At 44.0% G+C, this 19,016-nt stretch overlaps 1 protein-coding gene across 2 annotated transcripts in view; it reads right to left on the reverse strand.

The window, feature by feature from the left end:
* The window catches only part of HPSE2 (heparanase 2 (inactive)), a 778,452-nt gene that overhangs the window by 2,931 nt on the left and 756,505 nt on the right, over window positions 1-19,016 (reverse strand). The gene's annotated exons all lie outside the window — the stretch shown is intronic.

Consider the following 19,016-nt stretch of genomic DNA (forward strand, 5'->3'; position numbering starts at 1 on the left):
CAGCTTGGAGGTCCAGGGTTTGAACCCAGGTAGTCTACCTCTAGAGACACATTTAGACAAGTGAAAAGTCTGTGATGCAGAAGCTAGAATGTTTCATTCCTATTTTTTAAAAATCACAATATCAGCTCAGTTTGACTTTTCCACCTAAAGAGTTTTTACCTGTGGAATGATACATGGGCTTAAGATGACTTCAGAAATCTATTTAACTCATATCTCATTAATTTACTTGACAGATTAGATAATTGACATTACCTTGCTTGTCTAAGGTTATATGGAAGGGAGACAGAGACATAGGTAACACCTCTACTTTTTCTAATTTAAGAATGAGTTTTGGCTGGGTGCAGTGGCTCATGCCTATAATCTCAGCACTTTGGGAGGCTGAAGAGGGAGGATCGCTTGAGTCCAGGAGTTTGAGACTAGCCTGAGCAACATAGCGAGACCCCATTTCTACAAACAATATAAAAGCAAAATTAGCCTGGCATGGTGGCTACTCAGGAGTTTGAAGTGGGAGGATCACTTGAGCCTGGGAGGTTGAGGCTGCAGTGAGCCAAGATCACACCACTATACTCCATCCTGGGTGACAGAGAAACTTTGTCCCTAAAAAAAAAAAAAAAAAGAATGAGTTTTCATATTTAATATTAACAGATGTTTCCATTTAGCAAAACAGCAGAGTAGGTGATAAAGTAGGCATTTGTGATCACAATTCACCTATCTTGCTTTTATTCTTTCTGTATAGCCAGCCACTTTCACCCTGAGAAGGGGGACTACATACATAGCAAACTTAAAAAAGAGAAACAGCTCATCTTATGCTGGATAGAGGGAAATGCCACCTATCCTTGACCTATGGTACCAGAATCCAGATAATGTTCCAGCTGTTCCTGACAGCCATGCACCCAGGTGGAAGCTTAGTTTTATGGGTCAGTAGAAAAGGCCAGAAACAGGCCACCAGCTAGAAATAAGGTTGTGAGTCACCCTCAGAAAATCAACATTGCATAGTGATGACTGTTTCTGGGCCTTGCCCAACCTCCAGTGTGATAACATTGCCGTGACATCATCTGAGCTGTAAAGAGAACAGAATGTTACAAATTGATATAGAGGTCTTTGTTTAGTGTTCCTTCTGTGCTATGAATGATAGACTGCGTTAGAGAGAGATAATCAGACCCATGCCCAATAGAGCAGTGAATTCCCAGAGATAAGTGTGTTGTAAATTGCTCCCAATGGAGAGCTAGGCAGAGAAGAGATCCAGGCCTGGCCCCACATGGGTAAGTTGGGCTAGGTCCAGATCTGATAGGCCAGAGGGAGCAGGCCCCCTCCCCTTGCTAGAATGACTGAGTGAATAAGTGAGTAGGAGGCTCCTATATGGAGAGCGAGGCCTGCCTCTGGAAGGCATGGGGGTGGGAGAATTGAGATCTGAAGGTCAGTGTTGACCGCATCAGATATGCAAGGAGCTTTTGCTTCCAAATATGAGAAGTGACCCTCTCTAGTGAAGACAGCCTACTCATTGGAGTGGAAGGCAGGGTGTGGAGAGTGGTTCAGTTACAAAAGAAGCCCAGATGGGTCTTCACAGTGTATTTTCATTATTTTGTTTCAGGTGCTATGAATATCTATCACCCAGACATAAGCACAGTCAAACACAAGTTCAATAATACCGATTAATCTTTCTAAGGCATACTCAAATTTATATCAGGTCTCTGCTAGAAAACCTTCAATGGTTTCTCCCATATACAGAATTAGGTGCAAACCTATCTTCTGAAGAATTAGGTAATGCCCTTTTAGATTCAGATGATCCCACAGTATTGACATCTTTGGGTTCTGGGGAGTGCAAAACAACGTGTGATTAGCAAACCTTTAAAAATCTATACTAATAAGGAGTAGCTGTCCTGGAACAGGCCCTATTCTGGTTTCTTTATTGGTTGGTTAAAAAGCTAAGAGTAGAACCAGGAAGCATGGTGAAGATTCTCTACTGAAATCTCGAATTCCAGGAGCCAAGTTGCTAACTAGCTAGATGGCTTTGGCAAATCCCCTAACCTCACTGCCCTATAGCTTTTGCATCTGTAAGAACGTTATATAGGCACCAAAGAAATGAAATAAGAAATATGAAAGTGCTTTGAAAGCATAATGAACCATATACTTAAGATATGGTGTTTTTGTTGTTGTTGTTCTTTTTATTTTTATTTATTTATTTTTTTGAGACAGAGTCTCGATCTGTTGCCCAGGCTGCAGTGCAGTGGTACATTCTTGGCTCACTGCAACCTCTGCCTCCTGGGTTCGAATGATTCTCCTGCCTCATCCTCCCAAGTAGCTGGGACTATAGGCATGTGCCACCACACCTGGCTAATTTTCGTATTTTTAGTAGAGACGGGATTTCACCATGTTGGCCAGGCTGGTCTCGAACTCCTGACCTCAAGCGATCCACCCGCCTTGGCCTCCCAAAATGCTGGGATTATAGGCGTGAGCCACCGTGTCTGACCTGTTGTTGTTATTCTTTTTAATGTCACTGTGGACAGATGCACTTTTTGGTCCTTATCATACCTGACTGCTCTGTGGTACTGACACTTTTCAAGTCTCCATTCTCAAAACCCTCTCTCCCCTTGGCTCCCATGATATTTCTCTCTGTTTTCCTCCATTTCTGGATGGTGTTTTGTTTTTGTTTTTGTTTTTTTGAGAGGGAGCCATTCCCCTCTGCCTGCTTCTCAGATGCTAGGGTTCCTAGTGTTTTGTCCCTGGACTCTTCTGTCCCCACACTCTGCACTCCTCCCAGATTGCTGCTGCTCTCACCCTTGACTTCGGTCACTATCCACATGCTGATGCTCCCTAAGCCTGTATCTCTACCCTACCTACATTCTTTCTATGAACTTCTGTATCTCCACTTGGCTGTCCACAGGAATTTCAAAGTCACTAGGTCCAAATTCAAAATCTTCTCCTCAAACTCTGTCCTTATCTCTGCTTTTTTTTTTTTTTATCTTTGTGATGGTACCACCATTTATCCTATTGCTGTAGCCAGAAAGCTTGGAGTCTTCTGAGACTTCTCCCCCAATTCCCATGTGTAGGGTAGCCAAGTCAAAATAATTCGACCTTATAGTGTTTTTCAAATCTGCTCCTTTTCCTCCATCCACTGCTATCTTTTTAGTTCAGAACTTGCCTCCTAACCTATCTCTGTGCCACATTGCTGACAGTTATCTGTTGTCACTGCACCGCTTCAAACTTGCCAACACTCCCCTTCCCTTACACTTTATTGTGAACAATGACACCCAGCTCCAGCTACCTCTCCAGTCTCAGATCCCGCCAGTCCCCCCTCCAACGCTCACTGTGGATCGCAGACCTCTGGGAGTGGGCATTGGTAGGGGGTTGCCAGTTATTGTAAGAATTTCATTAATATATGCATACACAAAGATGACGAATGAAAAAATAATGTCTTTCACAGAGATGAGGTAAATATTTCTCAATGAAAATGTAAGTAGATATTGTTGGGATTGAAATACACAAGTTAATTCAAAAGTATAGTAGGCTGGGTGTGGTGGCTCATGCCTGTAATCCCAGCGCTTTGGGAGGCTGAGGCAGGAGGATCACTTGAGTCCAGGAATTTGAGACCAGCCTGGGCAACATAGTGAGACCCCCATCTCTACAAAAAAATAAACAAAATTAGATGGGTGTGGTGGCACATGCCTGTAGTCCCAACTACTTGGGAGGCTGAGGTGGGAGGATTGCTTGAGCCCAGGACATTGAGACTGCAGTAAGCTGAGACTGTGCCACTACACACCAGTCTGGGTGACACAGTGAGACCCTGTCTCCAAAATAACAAAAAGGTAGAAAACATTTTTCAGGCCGAGTGTGGTGGTTCACGCCTGTAATCCCAGCACTTTGGGAGGCCGAGGTGGGTGGATCACGAGGTCAGGAGTTTGAGACCAGCCAGACCAACATGGTGAAACCCTGTCTCTACTAAAAATACAAAAATTAGCCGGGTGTGGTGGCGCACACCTGTAATCCCAGCTACTCAGGAGGCTGATGCAGAAGAATTGCTTGAATCCGGGATGCAGAGGTTGCAGTGAGCCAGATTGCACCACTGCACTCCAGCCTGGGCAACAGTGCGAGACTCTGTCTCAAAAAAACACAAAAAAAAGAAAGAAAATATTTTTCAAAAGTAAATGCTAGTCAGCAGTTTTGGGATTAAAACATAAGTTCATTTAAAACTGTTCTTCAATTCCCAATAGATTTTTTTGGGGGGAGGGAGGTATCATGTACTTTTTAAGAAATAGATTTTGAAAGGACAATTACTATAATGTGGAAGACCGTGACAATTGTCGACATTTAAAAGGAACCCACATGCTTGAAGAGGCCAAGCCCCCGTGCCCTAGCATGACCAAATAAAATGACTTGCAGTTTTGCTTCCGAGTCATATCATTCTGTGCGGTGCTCCCTCCAGCTGTCCTCCTCTGCCAGACTAACTGCAAAGGATCCTTGCAGAGTCTGTGTAGGTGTTGCCTCCTCTGGAGAACCTTCTCTGACCCCTAGGTTGGGTTTGGAGCCCCACTTCTGGACTCTCTTAGCACCCAAAGTTATTTCTAACTGTGGCCCTTATTGTAGTGAGTTACTTGTTTGATCCCTCACTGGGCTATGAATCCTCAATGCCTAAAGAGGTGCTTGGCACAGAGTAGGGGCTAAATATTTTCTGAGCAAGTGAATGGGCTTTTGAGGCTCTTTTGCATTATTTCTGATCTTCCTGGATTGAGTTTCTCCAGCTCTAAAGAGGCTCCCTGGAGGTTTGCTGAGTGTGTTTACAGATTTCATTAATGCGCCAATTACTATTGCTCTTGTTGGCTTGTGGAGATGTTAGATAAGATCTGAATTATCACTGATTCTCTCAGCCACTCACTAGATACCTCATCCCAACCTGACATAAGACCATTGATCATTGCTAGTGTTTTCCATCCTTAAAAAAGATCTATGCGACCATCTCTTAGCTAAGTGGGCATAAGTTAGTTTTGTGAATAAGGTTTTGTGAGACCTTGAGTCCTCATACATCCTTATCCACAAAGTCCCTTCATTATAAAGATGGGCCATGTGCTTTATCACTTCCATTCTATTCTTCCTGCCTATATTTTTCTTTTAATATTTATCTTGTTACCCAGCAGTCATATCATGCTAAATATAACAATAATCTTTCATTTAGATACATTGAACAGCTTGTAAGCTTGTAAACATAATCACATTAATGATAAAATTCACCAATTATGCAGCACTATTTATGCAAAAGGCACTATGCTATGATTTATTTTGACTATCTCATTTAGTCCTTACAACAATTGAGGCAGGTGTTAGCATTCCTGTATTACAGATGAGCAAATCAAAGTTTAGAGGGGTCTAAAACTCACCTAAGCCATACAGCCAATGAGTGGTAGAGCTGAGATTTGCACTGACGCCCTTAACCATAGCCCTATCTGGCCTCCCTTGTCACATGTGATTGCTAAAGAGCCCCAGGAGATACATAGGCCAGTATTACTATTATTGTAACTTTACTATGGGGACAAGGTTAGACAGGTTAAGTGGCCTGGGCAAGGTCATGTGGCTAATAAGTGGCTAAGCTAGGTCTCAAATTCTGGCTTCCTGACCACCTCTTTCTACTATTTCATGTTGTTTCTCCAATTCCAGCTGGTGTTCACCAGGATTATGTTTCTTTCTTTGAAAACCGTCCTTATCATATTTTCATCATATTCTGAGACCTCCTAAATGGCCCGTGACTTTTTAAATCAAATGCTGAATGATCCAGCCTAGGTTGAACTATTTCTCTTAATTCCCTAGCTTGCCTGAACTGCTGAGGGTATTTAAATTATCCAAATATTAGGACAACTGCATTTTATCACCATCTGTTTTTACAAAGTCTGAGTTACTTTCCAATCCCTAAACTTGTTTTATTAATTTTGAATGTTATTTAAAATGGGATTCAAAGTGTCAGTTTGGAGTCAAGCCCTCTGCTCCCCAGGTCTCCATGGGAGCCCCTTGGCCTGGTCACTCCCCCGCTACCCTCCGCCCACCTGTCTACAGTCTCTGGTCTTCATGTCTTATCACTGTTCTCAATAGCCATGGATATTTAAGCAAGGTTTCAACTGTTCTGAGGTGTCAGGGAAGTAAGTCAGGGAGCATGTCCTTTTTAAAGCTTGAAGATAATTTTCTGGACTACAGTCTGGCAAGAGGGGATCTTTAGTGGGGAATTATGTGTTTTATCAGGAGCAGCCTTGGGAGCTGGTGTGTAGTTCAGGCTGGCATAGCATATTTTGGGGCCTTGAGTGGGAGGTGAAGGGACTTAAAGAAAATTGGTTCTGGCCAGGTGCGGTGGCTCACGCCTGTAATCCCAGCACTTTGGGAGGCCGAGGCAGGCAGATCACAGTCAGGAGTTCGAGACCAGCCTGGTCAACAAGGTGAAACCCTGGCTCTACTAAAAATACAAAAATTAACCGGGCGTGGTGGTAGGTGCCTGTAATCCCAGCTACTCAGGAGGCTGAGGCAGGAGAATCGCTTGAACTCGGGAGGTGGAGGTTGCAGTGAGCCGAGATTGCACCACTGCACTCCAGCATAGGCGACGGAGTGAGACTCCGTCTCAAAAAAAAAAAAAAAAAAAAGAAAAGAAAATCAGTTCTGCCTCACCCACCTTCAGAACATTTGCCTTCTCTGAGACTAGTTTCTCCATCTGTAAGGTGAGGGGTGATAGATCAGATGAACCCTAAGATCCCTTCTGGCTTAACCGTTTTTCAGTTGGGTTGCCTATGACTAACAGCTAGCCTAAGGCAAAGTTTTATGCCAAGCCCAGAGTGATCCTGCATAAACAGAAATCTGACCATGATATTCACCTGTCTAAATATTCAGTGGCTTCCCGCTGATCTTAGAACATTGTCTGAAGTCCCCATGCACAGGCCCTATTATCTACTTCTCCAACTGCCAAGAGGCTCACTCTAGCTCCCGCCCCTTCCAGCTCCCTTCCACCCCCACCTCCTTTCATTCTTTACGGCCATTTCTCTAATCGCGGCCTAAGCACAGGGGTTTTGCACACGGTTTCCTTCTACCCGGACCTTTCTCCATATGCCCTCCTCCTCCCTTCCAGCTTCCTTCTCCTGGCTAACTCTTACTTGTCCTTCAAGTCAGGGGTGCTCCCACAGGACCCAGTACTTCTTGGATCTCAGCTCCTGTCACACAGTATTGTGACCGCTGAGCTGACTGCTTGTCAGTCTCTCCACTAGATTGGAAGCCCATGTGTCTTACTCATCCGTCACTCTTCTGTCCGCCCACTCACACAGGAGGCCTCAATAAAAGACACATTGGATATAAACACGTGGGCAAAAGAACTACTACCTAGAAGGAAAGACACTGGACAGGAAGGCCAGAAACCCGTTTTAGTCCAGGCTTGGGACATGAAATGTGCAGGTCTAGGTATGTGACCAGCCGCTTCTGGTCTCAGTTTCTGGATTGTTAAATGATGAGAGAGAGGGAGAGAGGGAAGGGGGAGAGAAAGGAGGAGGGGCAGGGGAGAGAATAAGTCTGACTGTGTGTTTGCTTGGGCCTGCGCCTGAGTTATCAGCTCCCTTTCTTCCAGTGTGCTTTCCTAGGGGCCACTAGAGGTCACTCTTGTCCTACACAATGGTGCCAGGACAGTCTGACTTCGCGGTGGCACCCAGGAAGCCGGAATGCGTCCGCCTGCCTCCAAATCCCGCACTCCAGTCTCAGGAAGGCCGGGAGATGTGCCCTGCGCTTGGCCTCCCGGAGGAACAAATCACAGAATCAATCAAATCCCAACCAGAACTTCGTTGCGGTCCCGTTGGCAAGGGTCCCACCTGGAATGTGGCCTAATATTAAGGAAACGTGCGAAACCGGACTGCAATTCCTGCAGGGGTGCCGGCTTCCCGGCCAGCGTGCAGAGAACGGGGGGTCCCAGGGCAGGTGCGGGGTCTGCGGCGCCCGCCACGACTCGGCGCTGGGCTCTCCCGGGCTCCGGGTCCCCGGGCTGCCCCCGGCCGCCAGTCGGGTCGGCCCCGCACCTGTTTGTGCTTTGCAGGCTCCCGGCCCCCTCGCTGAGCGAGGAAGCTGGTATGTGCAGCTGCCCTGCCCTTCTCCAGGTCAGGGGCAGGTTAGAGTCCCGAGGAGGCCCAGTCAGGTTTGAGGACAGAGGGGCTTTGCTTCCCTTTCCTGCTCGGTGGGGAGACGGTGCATCTGGGGCAGCTTGAACAGGAAGTTCGTCTGAAATTGCCTTGAGTGATGGCTACCACGCTGAGGAAGGCTGCTCAGAAGTGGCCCCTGCAGGTGGTGTCGCCTGGTACCCCATGTCCGGCTGGAGGAAAGGCTCTAAGACCGTCATGACCCTCTCTGGGGTGCTCCCACTCCTCAGGAGTCACGGGGGCAATTACTTCAAGTGTGTCCTGAACTTTTCTTCTATGTATTTTTTGCTCTACCTGGAATCCGGTGGAATCTCTCAAAAGCCTGTTCTTCCCTCCAGGCCCTGTCAGAGGTAGCCTCCTGCTTGGGACCTCACCTGATAACAAGCTGGGAGAGCGGCACATTATCTGCATCTCCCTTTTAGTGTCCCTCTCAGGCTTATTTTATCTGTGTGCTTGGGTCATTTTGTCTGCTACTGACTTTTCATTTCTCGATTTTCAATAGTATGCGGCTCAGTGCCTTCTTGTCCATGATAGCTGTTTAGTTAATACTTGTTGAGTTCTACTCAATCAACCGCTCTAGGAGTCATGCCTGGCTGTATGTTCCAATCTCTTCCTCTACTGTTGTTAACAGAGAGGACTGTAAGGGATAGAGAGAGAAAATGGGGAAAATAGTGTCCTGTTCCTTTGCCCTTCCAACAGCCCATACCCTATTTGGAGTTCCTTGTCCCTAAGACATTTTGAGGCTGAGAAGTTTATTTGCCCTCCATCCTACCCTCTGAGGGACATGCTGAAATGGTGAGCAGTTTTGATCTAGCTTCTGTATCATGACCAGAGAAAATACCAGGACCCTTTATACAAGCAGAGCTGGGGGTTTTATAGGCAAGTTGTTAGGGATATAGGCTTTTCCTGGATGTAGTGTGGTTTGGGGGTCAGGATTTGATCTGTATTCTATCCAAGTCTGTGTAATAGTGATCCAATCCATAATGGACTCTACCATGTGCTTCTAATGGCTTAAAATAACTTCGCACACTTGGCAGACAAGATGAGAGCCTGACTAAGGAATCTGGATTTATACTGATATTGTTAACTCCCAGCAGATGAGGGAATCATCTGGGGGAAGTTTGGAAAGAAAATCTGATCCTGCAGCCATCTCAAAGCTCCATGTCATAGGCATATCACACTCAAACCACAGGACACAATAGGAACCAGCTATAAAAACCATGGAAACTTCAGCATGTGGTTAACTATGTCCCCCTACCACTGTAAAGAATTGGTGCCATCATCATCAACATTTACAAGTAGTGTTTAAGGGGCATTATTCATAGTTCCATCGTTCTTTTCATTGTACCAATTAAATTACAATAGACTTACTCCTTGTCTTCTAAGAAAACACTGAAATATGCAAATGTCTGAGCAGACACACCATAATAAACATATTACACAAAGAGCAGGAAGGGAGGAAAATCAGACTTAGCCTGGATTTCAAGGCCTTCTGCAGTCTGGGCTTATTATGTGTTTGTGGCCTTTCCCTTTGCCCCACAAAGCATCCTGTATTCCAGTCACATGAGATGATTTGCCACCTCCCAAACAAAATGAGCCTTGAACTTCTGTACTTCCAAACCTTCAGTGAGCTCATCCTGTTGCTGGAAGTTGCCTTTCCTACAGCCTTTCCTAGAAGTATGGCACATCCTTCCAGCTCCAGCTCCACGGCCTTCAGCCCTGAGACTTTTCAGATTCCCAAGTCAGAATTAATCTCTCTCTTTCTCATAATCCCATCTCCTATATTTACCCTTAGGTGGTCTGTTTTGTCTCTGAGTTAAGGTATCCTCTGTGGAGAGGGACCAGGTTTCCCCAGCCCTAATTGTGTGGAGCTGGAGGAGACAATGTGGGGGTACAAAGCATCCCCTTTACAGCAGTCTACAGGTGGAGTGAAGACAGGTAGGAAGGCAGGTGTGTGTGTGTGTGTTTATGCACACATGTTAACACACGTTTTAAACATAACATGTTTAGTTATGTTTAACACACATGTTAAGGTGATAAATACCTGTTTTATTAACTTTTGACAAAGTATTCCCCATGACATCAGGTGTACTGGTATAATCTCAAAAGGGAAAAAAGATGTCTCAGGTGGTACAGGCTCTGTTCCAGATCCCACAGATATCCAAGTGCAAAGTGTGGGATGACTCTGAATCACTGTTGCAAGGGTAAGCAGGGAAGGCTAGTCTGCACGGGTATTGCTGGTGTTTGGCAGTGGGTCCACAGTTTAATGCTCCAGGCCCCTTGTCTGGAATGAGCCACATCCTGCCCTGGGCTTCCTGATGCTTAGCAGCCAAAGAAACACCAATTCAGGGCCCAGGCCCCACTATAGGGATAAGCTGGATTAGAACTTTCAGTTCCTTAAGGCTTACATTTCTTCATCACAGCCTCTGGAAGGTGCAGGGGAAGAAGAAGACAAGGGCCATTTCTTCTCAGTCAGCCAGAACTGCCCACATATTCTGCTGCTCTCTCACTTTAGAATCAACTGTTTAGAAATATGTTAGCTCTACCCTAACTTGCCCATTTACAGGTGTTTCGTCTAGGTCATCTGGGACAGAATGGAAATCCCTGCCTACAACGAGGGTCCCTAAGTGAGTGGAGGTGAAGGGGGGAGACCACAGCCTTAATGGACAGCTATGCAGAGAGTTTCCAGCTGCTGGGAGTGAACTGGAGGAAAATATATTCTGGATCTGAGAACAAACAAAAAACTCTTGGAAAATAACAGTGAAAAGCCTAGATTCCTAAACATCTTGGTTTCAGATATTAAGTCGCTGTAAAACATAAAAGCATTTCATAATCCTCTAATCGGCACAGTGATCTCCACATTAGTAATCTGGGAGCTAAAGCAAAACAAACAATAAAGCCTTTGAGAAGCCAGCACTCATCCTTCCACTCAGTCACAGAGAACTCCCAGGGGCTCATGGCATGTTCACACCTTTGGCAAAATGGCATAGCGCCTGAATGAAGAATATAATCTGGGAAAAATCGAAGATACAAATCATCTGGGATCTTGTTCTAGCAGTTTATAGAGGGACAGTGGTTCTCAACCTTGACCACATATTTGAATCACCCGGGGAGCTTTAACAACTACTGGTGCCTTGGTCCCAACCCAAAGATTTTGGTTTAATTGGCTGGGGTGTGGCTTGGGCATTGGGGTTTTTAAAGCTCCCCAGGTAGTTGGAAGTGCAGCCAAGGTTGAACACCACGGGTAGAAGAAGGGGCGGGGATATGTTTGTAGCTGGGGGTGGAGGGGACTCAGATATCTTTCTAACCGTTACATTCTGAATTTATTTCGAATAAAAAGAGATTTTCTTACTTTTTGAGTGCCATGTCAGGAGGCTACATTTTTTTTTAACCTAAAAGGAAGATGTGAACTTTCCAAAGACAAGTTTTTTGCTCCATAGACTGAAGGGAGCATTTTTGCTATTTCATTGGAACTGCTTCGCTGAATGTCTTGCCCCCTCCCGCTTGTACCTTGGTGGGATGATTATGCTCCTCGGTGTGTACCAGAGATGTTCATGTGTAGCACTTTACAGGATGACTTAGGAAACAAATCAGATGAAGCATCAGCGCTGAGAGCCAACTCTGTGTTTCTTGAACACTGAAAAGAACAACTTTTTTCTTTTCTTGAAAGTCAGTTTCTATAAAATCATTCAGATTTCTCTCAAGTTCTAGACTGTGTTGCAGAGAGCTCCTTATAGACAAAGAGTGGTTCAAATTCTCTTCAGGCAAGAGGAACTAAGGGAATGAAGAATGTGTCATTCAGTATCCTCACTGTTGTTTTCAGATATGTATATACTTATTTATGTAGCTAACATTGGTTATAGCTACTATCTCTTAAATTAGCAGAAGGGCTAAAAGAATCCAAACTCCTCTGGGTTTCAATGAGTAAGCTTGCATTAACAAGATTTGTGAGGCTCATTTCTCTACATATTTACTTCTCTTTCTTTTTTTCTATATACTGCCTCAGAACCTTAAGTATTTTTATAAATATATATATATATACTCTTACATATATATTTATATTTCCGCTTTTTACAGTGTCTATTTTGGCCTTTCTGAACTGGGGCACTAACCTGAATGCTAGTGTTTAGAGTAAGTACCACTTTCCTGTTAACTCACAGCCAGCTCGTAAATCTCCCTGATCCCAGGCACTTTCTTGCCATTCGGTGCTCTCAGCCTCTGCAGCTTGTCTTTCCTGCTGAGGGGCTCTGAATGGCCTTTCAAAAGGGCTGCAGCTGATGTGGTTGATCTGCACCAGGGGGGGCCTTTTGCTCCAGGTCAAAGATGTCTCATTCTAAGTCTTGCTTTGTAAAAAATTATCCTATTTTTTCCTGATATTTTAACATCTGAAGCCCTGCAGGGGTTAACAGCTTTCCTCACATGCTCTCAGCCTGAACGTTATAGGCACTGAGGCTCCTTACCTTTCACCATGCATCAAAACAGATTCCGAGTGAATCAAAGAAATGAATACAAGTGAAACAAAAAAGAATCTGGAAGAAAATAAAGATGCATATTGATCTGATTTCAAGAATGTAAATTCATACACATATAAGTAGAATGGAAGAAAGGTAAACATATTTAACTATATAAAAGGGAATATTTCTGTATGTCAAGATAATACTCTTTCTAATAGTTAGAAAAATAGCAAATAAAATACTAGAGAAAATATTTCAATACATAGATAGCAATGGAGGAAATTGCCTTATACCTGTATTAGAGCAAACTTAATAAAACAGACTAATACCCCAACAGAAAAATAGCAAAGGACATAGAAAATTCATAAAAGCAATACAATACTAACATATGAAAAATCTTCAGGCTCATTAATGCTCAAAGAATAGAAATTAACATAAGAATACTTTTTTTATTATGGAGTTGGCAAAGATGTAAAAAATGTTACTATATTGTGTTAGTGAGGTGAATTGTAATAACAAAATGTTCATATTTCCTCCTCCATCTCAGACCTCTTCAACTAAGTTTGGATGAGGTAAGAAAATTGAAAGGTGGTCAGGCGCGGTGGCTCATGTCTATAGTCCTAGCACTCTGGGAGGCCGAGATGGGTGGATCACCTGAGGTCAGGAGTTTGAGACCAGCCTGACCAACATGGTGAAACCCCGTCTCTACTAAAAATACAAAAATTAGCCGGGTTTGGTGACACGCACCTGTAGTCCCAGCTACTCAGGAGGCTGAGGCAGGAGAATCCCTTGAACCAGGGAGGTGGAGGTTGCAGTGAGCCGAGATTGCAGCACTGCGCTCCAGCCTGGGTGACAGAGTGAGACTCTGTCTCAAAAAAAAAAAAAGAAGGCAGAAAAAGAGAAAGAAAGAGAGAAAGAGAGAGAGAGAGAAAGAAAGAAAGAAAGAAAGAGAGAAAGAGAAAATTGAAAGGTTAATCCTGTGAGATAAAATTCTAAAACTCAGTGAATTCTAAGGTGAGCAATCTGAACACCAGGTCATTTGAGGAATGGTTGAAGGATCTGAGAGTGTTTAGCTTGGAGACTAGAGCTTTTAGGGTAGATATATAGAAAAACTGATAAAGAAGAAGATATAGATTTTCTCTTCTTACTTTTTCCAAAGCAAGAGTAGAAAGGGCAAGAAAACACCTTTGGCCTAATACATGGAGGCTCTTTCCTACAATCAGAGCTGTCTAGTCCTAGCATGAGCCAATTCCTGAGACGAGCCATCCCATCAAACAGAAACTGAAAAGCTTTTTGTCGGGGATGTTATAGAAGAAACCTCTTGACCCGTATGAGTTCTTTGAAATTTTTCCTTTATAAAGTCATCTTTTACTAACTACAGAACTTTCATAGAATGGTTTATTTTTGAAAGAAACTAATTTAAATGATCCCAGACAAGTGAAGATAATGGAAACCTGCAGGGAGTACATCTGGTTGACCAGAGTTCAAAAAATGTAGGTACCAAATAATATCAGCAGTGTAGAACTAAAATACTTAGATGTCTTGAGTCTGCTGGGATAAATGGACAAATGGCCTACTGGTCCCAGAAACAAGTCTTCATATTTTGTTTTTGAGTGTCTGAGTCGTGGTATTGAATTAATGGGGTTAAGGTTTTTCCCAAAGCTTCTTTTACCTGATCTCTCTGTGTCCAGAAACTAAACATGGTGCTTTCAGGTATCATTAGTGAGAGATTGTGGCGGGTCAGGTGGGTGGCCAGTTCACCCCTCAGGATTTTTCACATTAGCCAAGCTCTGAATCCAGAGATGAAATATCATAATATGGTCTGGTCTGTTCCAACAGGGACACGAAGATATTTTTAAAGTCTTAGCACCTGGGAGTTACTTGAGTATTTTCAGAACCATTCTGTTTGGTTAACATCAAATGACACCTCTCTAAAGGCATGCAGTTAGATGCCAATGTTTTTCTTTGATATAGGTTTTAATGAGGGTGAAATCAAAGCAAAAGTTATATCCCAGAGAGATGGAAAAAATGAGCAGTATGTGGAAAAAGGAAAAAAAAAAGATGTGCATTTCTTCACAGAATAGGCAATAAGATTTTTGGTTCATAGGAGCCTTGAGATTTTTTTCAGCTAAAGGAGAGGCTCATGCAGATCTGAAATTTAAACATTAATATGGAACCTATTAGCCCCAAAGCAGAAATACTTTACATGTCTATTTATGGCACCACCCACAGGCTGCTTCCTGTTAGTTGTTTGTTTCTAGTGACAGAGATGAGCTCCTTTAGGAGATTCTTCTGAGCTCCTTTAGGAGATTCTGAGATTCATCTCAGAATCCCCTCCCCAACAACCCCAAAACACCCCACATTAAATAGCTCTTGAAAGCCAGGTGAGGATATGGCCTAGCAACAGAAAGATCAAGGGACATTCTGATCTGAAACATTCACATTGAACTTTACATTCAGAATTTCCCCCTAATTTGTCTACTTGGAACTCTTGAGCCCTTACAGTTATGGGACCACAATTCTTTTTTTTTTTTTTTTTTGAGACGGAGTCTCGCTCTGTCGCCCAGGCTGGAGTGCAGTGGCGTGGTCTCAGCTCACTGCAACCTCCGCCTCCTGAGTTCATGCCATTCTCCTGCCTCATCCTCCCGAGTAGCTGGAACTACAGGCACCCGCCACCATGCCCGGCTAATTTTTTTTGTATTTTTAGTAGAGACGGGGTTTCACCGTGTTAGCCAGGATGGTCTTGATCTCCTGACCTTGTGATCCCCCCGCCTCGGCCTCCCAAAATGCTGGGATTACAGGCGTAAGCCACCGCGCCCAGCCCGGGACCATAATTCTTTTAAAATTTTAGTTAGTCATTGCAAATTAGATCACTGAAGAGGAAGAAGTTATGTCTGACACAAAGTAGGATCAATAAAACTGGTGAATGGATGAAGAGATATACTTTCCAGTTTCCTTGGGAAGCCTCCCTTGTTGGCATCTTTCCCTCAGAAATATACCTCTGAGAATGGGCTCCGTTAGGTGTGAGGGAGTTGAAGGTGCCTGTGTATATGGGGCGGGAATATAACCTATTGATATAGATTTTTATATACCTCAAATTAAACAGATCTAGAGTCATTGCTGGTTTTTAATAATCCCTTTGTTTGAGAAGAGCATAATAAAAACAGAAGGGAATTCCCCACTTTTTCTGGAAAAAAAAATGTGCTTTTACTAGAATTCTGTGATTGGGAGACAGTCTTAGAAGTAGCTCAGAGAAGAACTTTTAGAAGGGTCTGAGCACTTTTACACTGTTGGTGGGACTGTCAACTAGTTCAACCATTGTGGAAGTCAGTGTGGCGATTCCTCAGGGATCTAGAACTAGAAATACCATTTGACCCAGCCATCCCATTACTGGGTATATATCCAAAGGACTATAAATCATGCTGCTATAAAGACACATGCACACGTATGTTTATTGCGGCACTATTCACAATAGCAAAGACTTGGAACCAACCCAAATGTCCAACAATGATAGACTGGATTAAGAAAATGTGGCACATATGCACCATGGAATACTATGCAGCCATAAAAAATGATGAGTTCATGTCCTTTGTAGGGACATGGATGAAATTGGAAATCATCATTCTCAGTAAACTATCGCAAGGACAAAAAACCAAACACTGCATGTTCTCACTCATAGATGGGAATTGAACAATGAGAACACATGGACACAGGAAGGGGAACATCACACTCTGGGGACTGTTGTGGGGTGGGGGGAGGGGAGGGATAGCATTAGGAGATATACCTAATGCTAAATGACGAGTTAACGGGTGCAGCACACCAGCACGGCACATGTATACATATGTAACTAACCTGCACACTGTGCACATGTACCCTAAAACTTAAAGTATAATAATAATAAAAAAGAAAAAGAAAAAAAAAAAGGGTCTGAGGCCAGGCATGGTGACTCATGCTTGTAATCCAGCACTTTGGGAGGCTGCGGCAGGTGGCTCACCTGAGGTCAGGAGTTTGAGACCAGCCTGGCCAACATGGTGGAACCTCATCTTTACTAAAAATACTAAAATTAGCTGGGCGTGGTGGTGCATGCCTGCAGTCCCAACTGCTCGGGAGGTTGAGACGGGAGAATAGCTTGAACCTGGGGGGCAGAGGTTGCAGTGAGCTGAGATCACACCACTGCACTCCAGCCTGGGTGACAGGGTGGGAGTCTGTCTAAAAAAAAAGGGGGGGGGGCGGTCTGAATTCTGGACTTGTGAAGAAAAGTTAATGAAACTGGCGTGAATTAGCCTGAAGGAGAAAACTTCTGGGTAACCTAATACTCTTCAAATATATTCATTCTATAAGGGGCCTACGATGAAATGAACCCAGACAATATCATGACAGAGTCCAGTTATCCATATGTATATCCAACTTATGTAATTGTAATTTTATAGTACTGGACTGTTGGTGTAGCACATTGTTGAAAAAAGTGCACTAGAGTAAGGGTCAGGGGAACTGGATCCTAGGGACTTCTAGCTTTGTCACTTACTAGTTGTGTGACACTTGAATAAGTCACTTAATACTTTAAGACTCAGTGTCTTCAACTCTAAAATGGAAGGGAGGCAGGAATTATTCTATATGCTTCATGGTTCTGTCAGAAGGTTAAATGAGATAATGGCTATTAAAGTTTTTCATTATCTATAAAGTTGCAGCCATAGGTACAGTGGGCCCCAGTGTTCTTATACAATTAAGTGTTCAGACAGGATTGAAATTGTGGTCACTCCTTTCTGAGAGGTCTTTAAATGTGGGGCATCCTCTGGTCCAGATGGCTTGGCCACAGACTGAAGGCTGGGGGAGAGAGCCAGATCACCTCCCAGTGTCACTCCACCTCAGGATTCTTAGCATCTGCTTGTTCCCTCAGGTCAGTGTGTCAGAACAGAACAGCCAATGTGATGAAAGTTGCTTCCCTCTTTCCTAATTTTTGGAGTATTTTGCCTCCAAATGGAATTGAACAAGGCACATAAGGGAGAACACTGGGATCTGACCTAACACCTGTTTTTGGTTTTCTTTTTCTCTGGAAAGGTAAGTCCTTTCGATTTTAGATGTCAGTTGGCTTGTGAGGCCAAACTTCATGTTGCTTCTCTGTTTGTTGAGAGACACTGGAGATATTTATCAGGTACAAATGATTCCCTAGAGCAGGGCTCCCTAACCCCTGGGCCATGGACCAATCCTGTTAGGAACTGGGCTGCACAGTAAAAGGTGAGTGGTGGGTGAGCATTACCACCTGAGCTCCACCTCCTGTCAGACCAGCAGCATCATCAGATTCTCATAGGAGTGTGAACCCTATTGTGAACTGCACATGCAAGGGATCTAGCTTGCACACTCCTTATGAGAATCTAATGCCTAATGATCTGAGGTGGAACAGTTTCATTCCCAAACCACCCCCAACCCCCCGACAGTCTGTGGAAAAACTGTCTTCCATGAAACCAGTCCCTGGTGCTAAAACAGTTGGGGACCACTGCCCTAGAGGACAGTGGTTATTGCTTTGTGATCACACAAGGCAATGGGTAGATTCTGTATTTTGCAGATGCCCCCAAAATCTCCTCTGACTTATCCAGAATGGGAACTATTGTTCTGGACGTGAATGGGGCCATCTTCTTCTGAGAAAGGTGAGAAACCAGGGAACATGACAAGGGAGGGACCCACAGCTGGATTTTTTCTGGAAAACAAAACTAGCCAGCTACTGCCACCACTTCCTCTAGTCATAGAGCCTCTTTGTGTGGCCTCTTAGTGGCTTGACTTTGCTGGTGACCACTGAGAACACAGGCTCCAAAAGTGAAGAGGAAGTAGGGGGAATGGGGACCAGAAGAGAATAGAATTTCAGAGCTCAAAGGGAAGCTATAATCTCTTGTCCAACCCCCGACTGAGGAAGGAATCCTAGAGCACCTCTGAGATGGCTGCTCACACTCTGATTAATAGGCTACCTCCTGAGAAAGCCTATCCTGACCTCGGTCAGACCAGGCAAGCCTTTGGAAAACGAGCTCATTTTGAAGTGAAATCTATCTCTTTTAAATTGCACTCCTTGGTTTTCTGTCATTTTGGAGTATTCTAGGCCAAATCTGTTTAATTTCACTTGGCAGTCCTCTGAAGAAAGTCCTCATGACTTACCTTACTTTTCTCCTCTGAACTAAATTTCCCCATTTCCTTCAGCTATTCCCTGAAGAATATGTATTCCAGATGCAGAATACTCTTGTTTGTACACACTGCAATTTTCTAAAACTTCTGTCCTATGGGCTAGAGAGCACCTACTTTTTGTCTGGTTCCTAGAATAAGAACAGTCTCTTATATAAGGAGTTGGGACTGGAGTAGGGGGGTCTTACGATTGGTTCATTCACTGAGATGGGAAACAAGAATCTTCTTGTGAAGGTGGTTGCCTAGACCA

Source organism: Pan troglodytes, chromosome 8 (genome assembly GCF_028858775.2).
Source record: "Pan troglodytes isolate AG18354 chromosome 8, NHGRI_mPanTro3-v2.0_pri, whole genome shotgun sequence".
In the NCBI taxonomy this organism is placed as follows: domain Eukaryota; kingdom Metazoa; phylum Chordata; class Mammalia; order Primates; family Hominidae; genus Pan; species Pan troglodytes.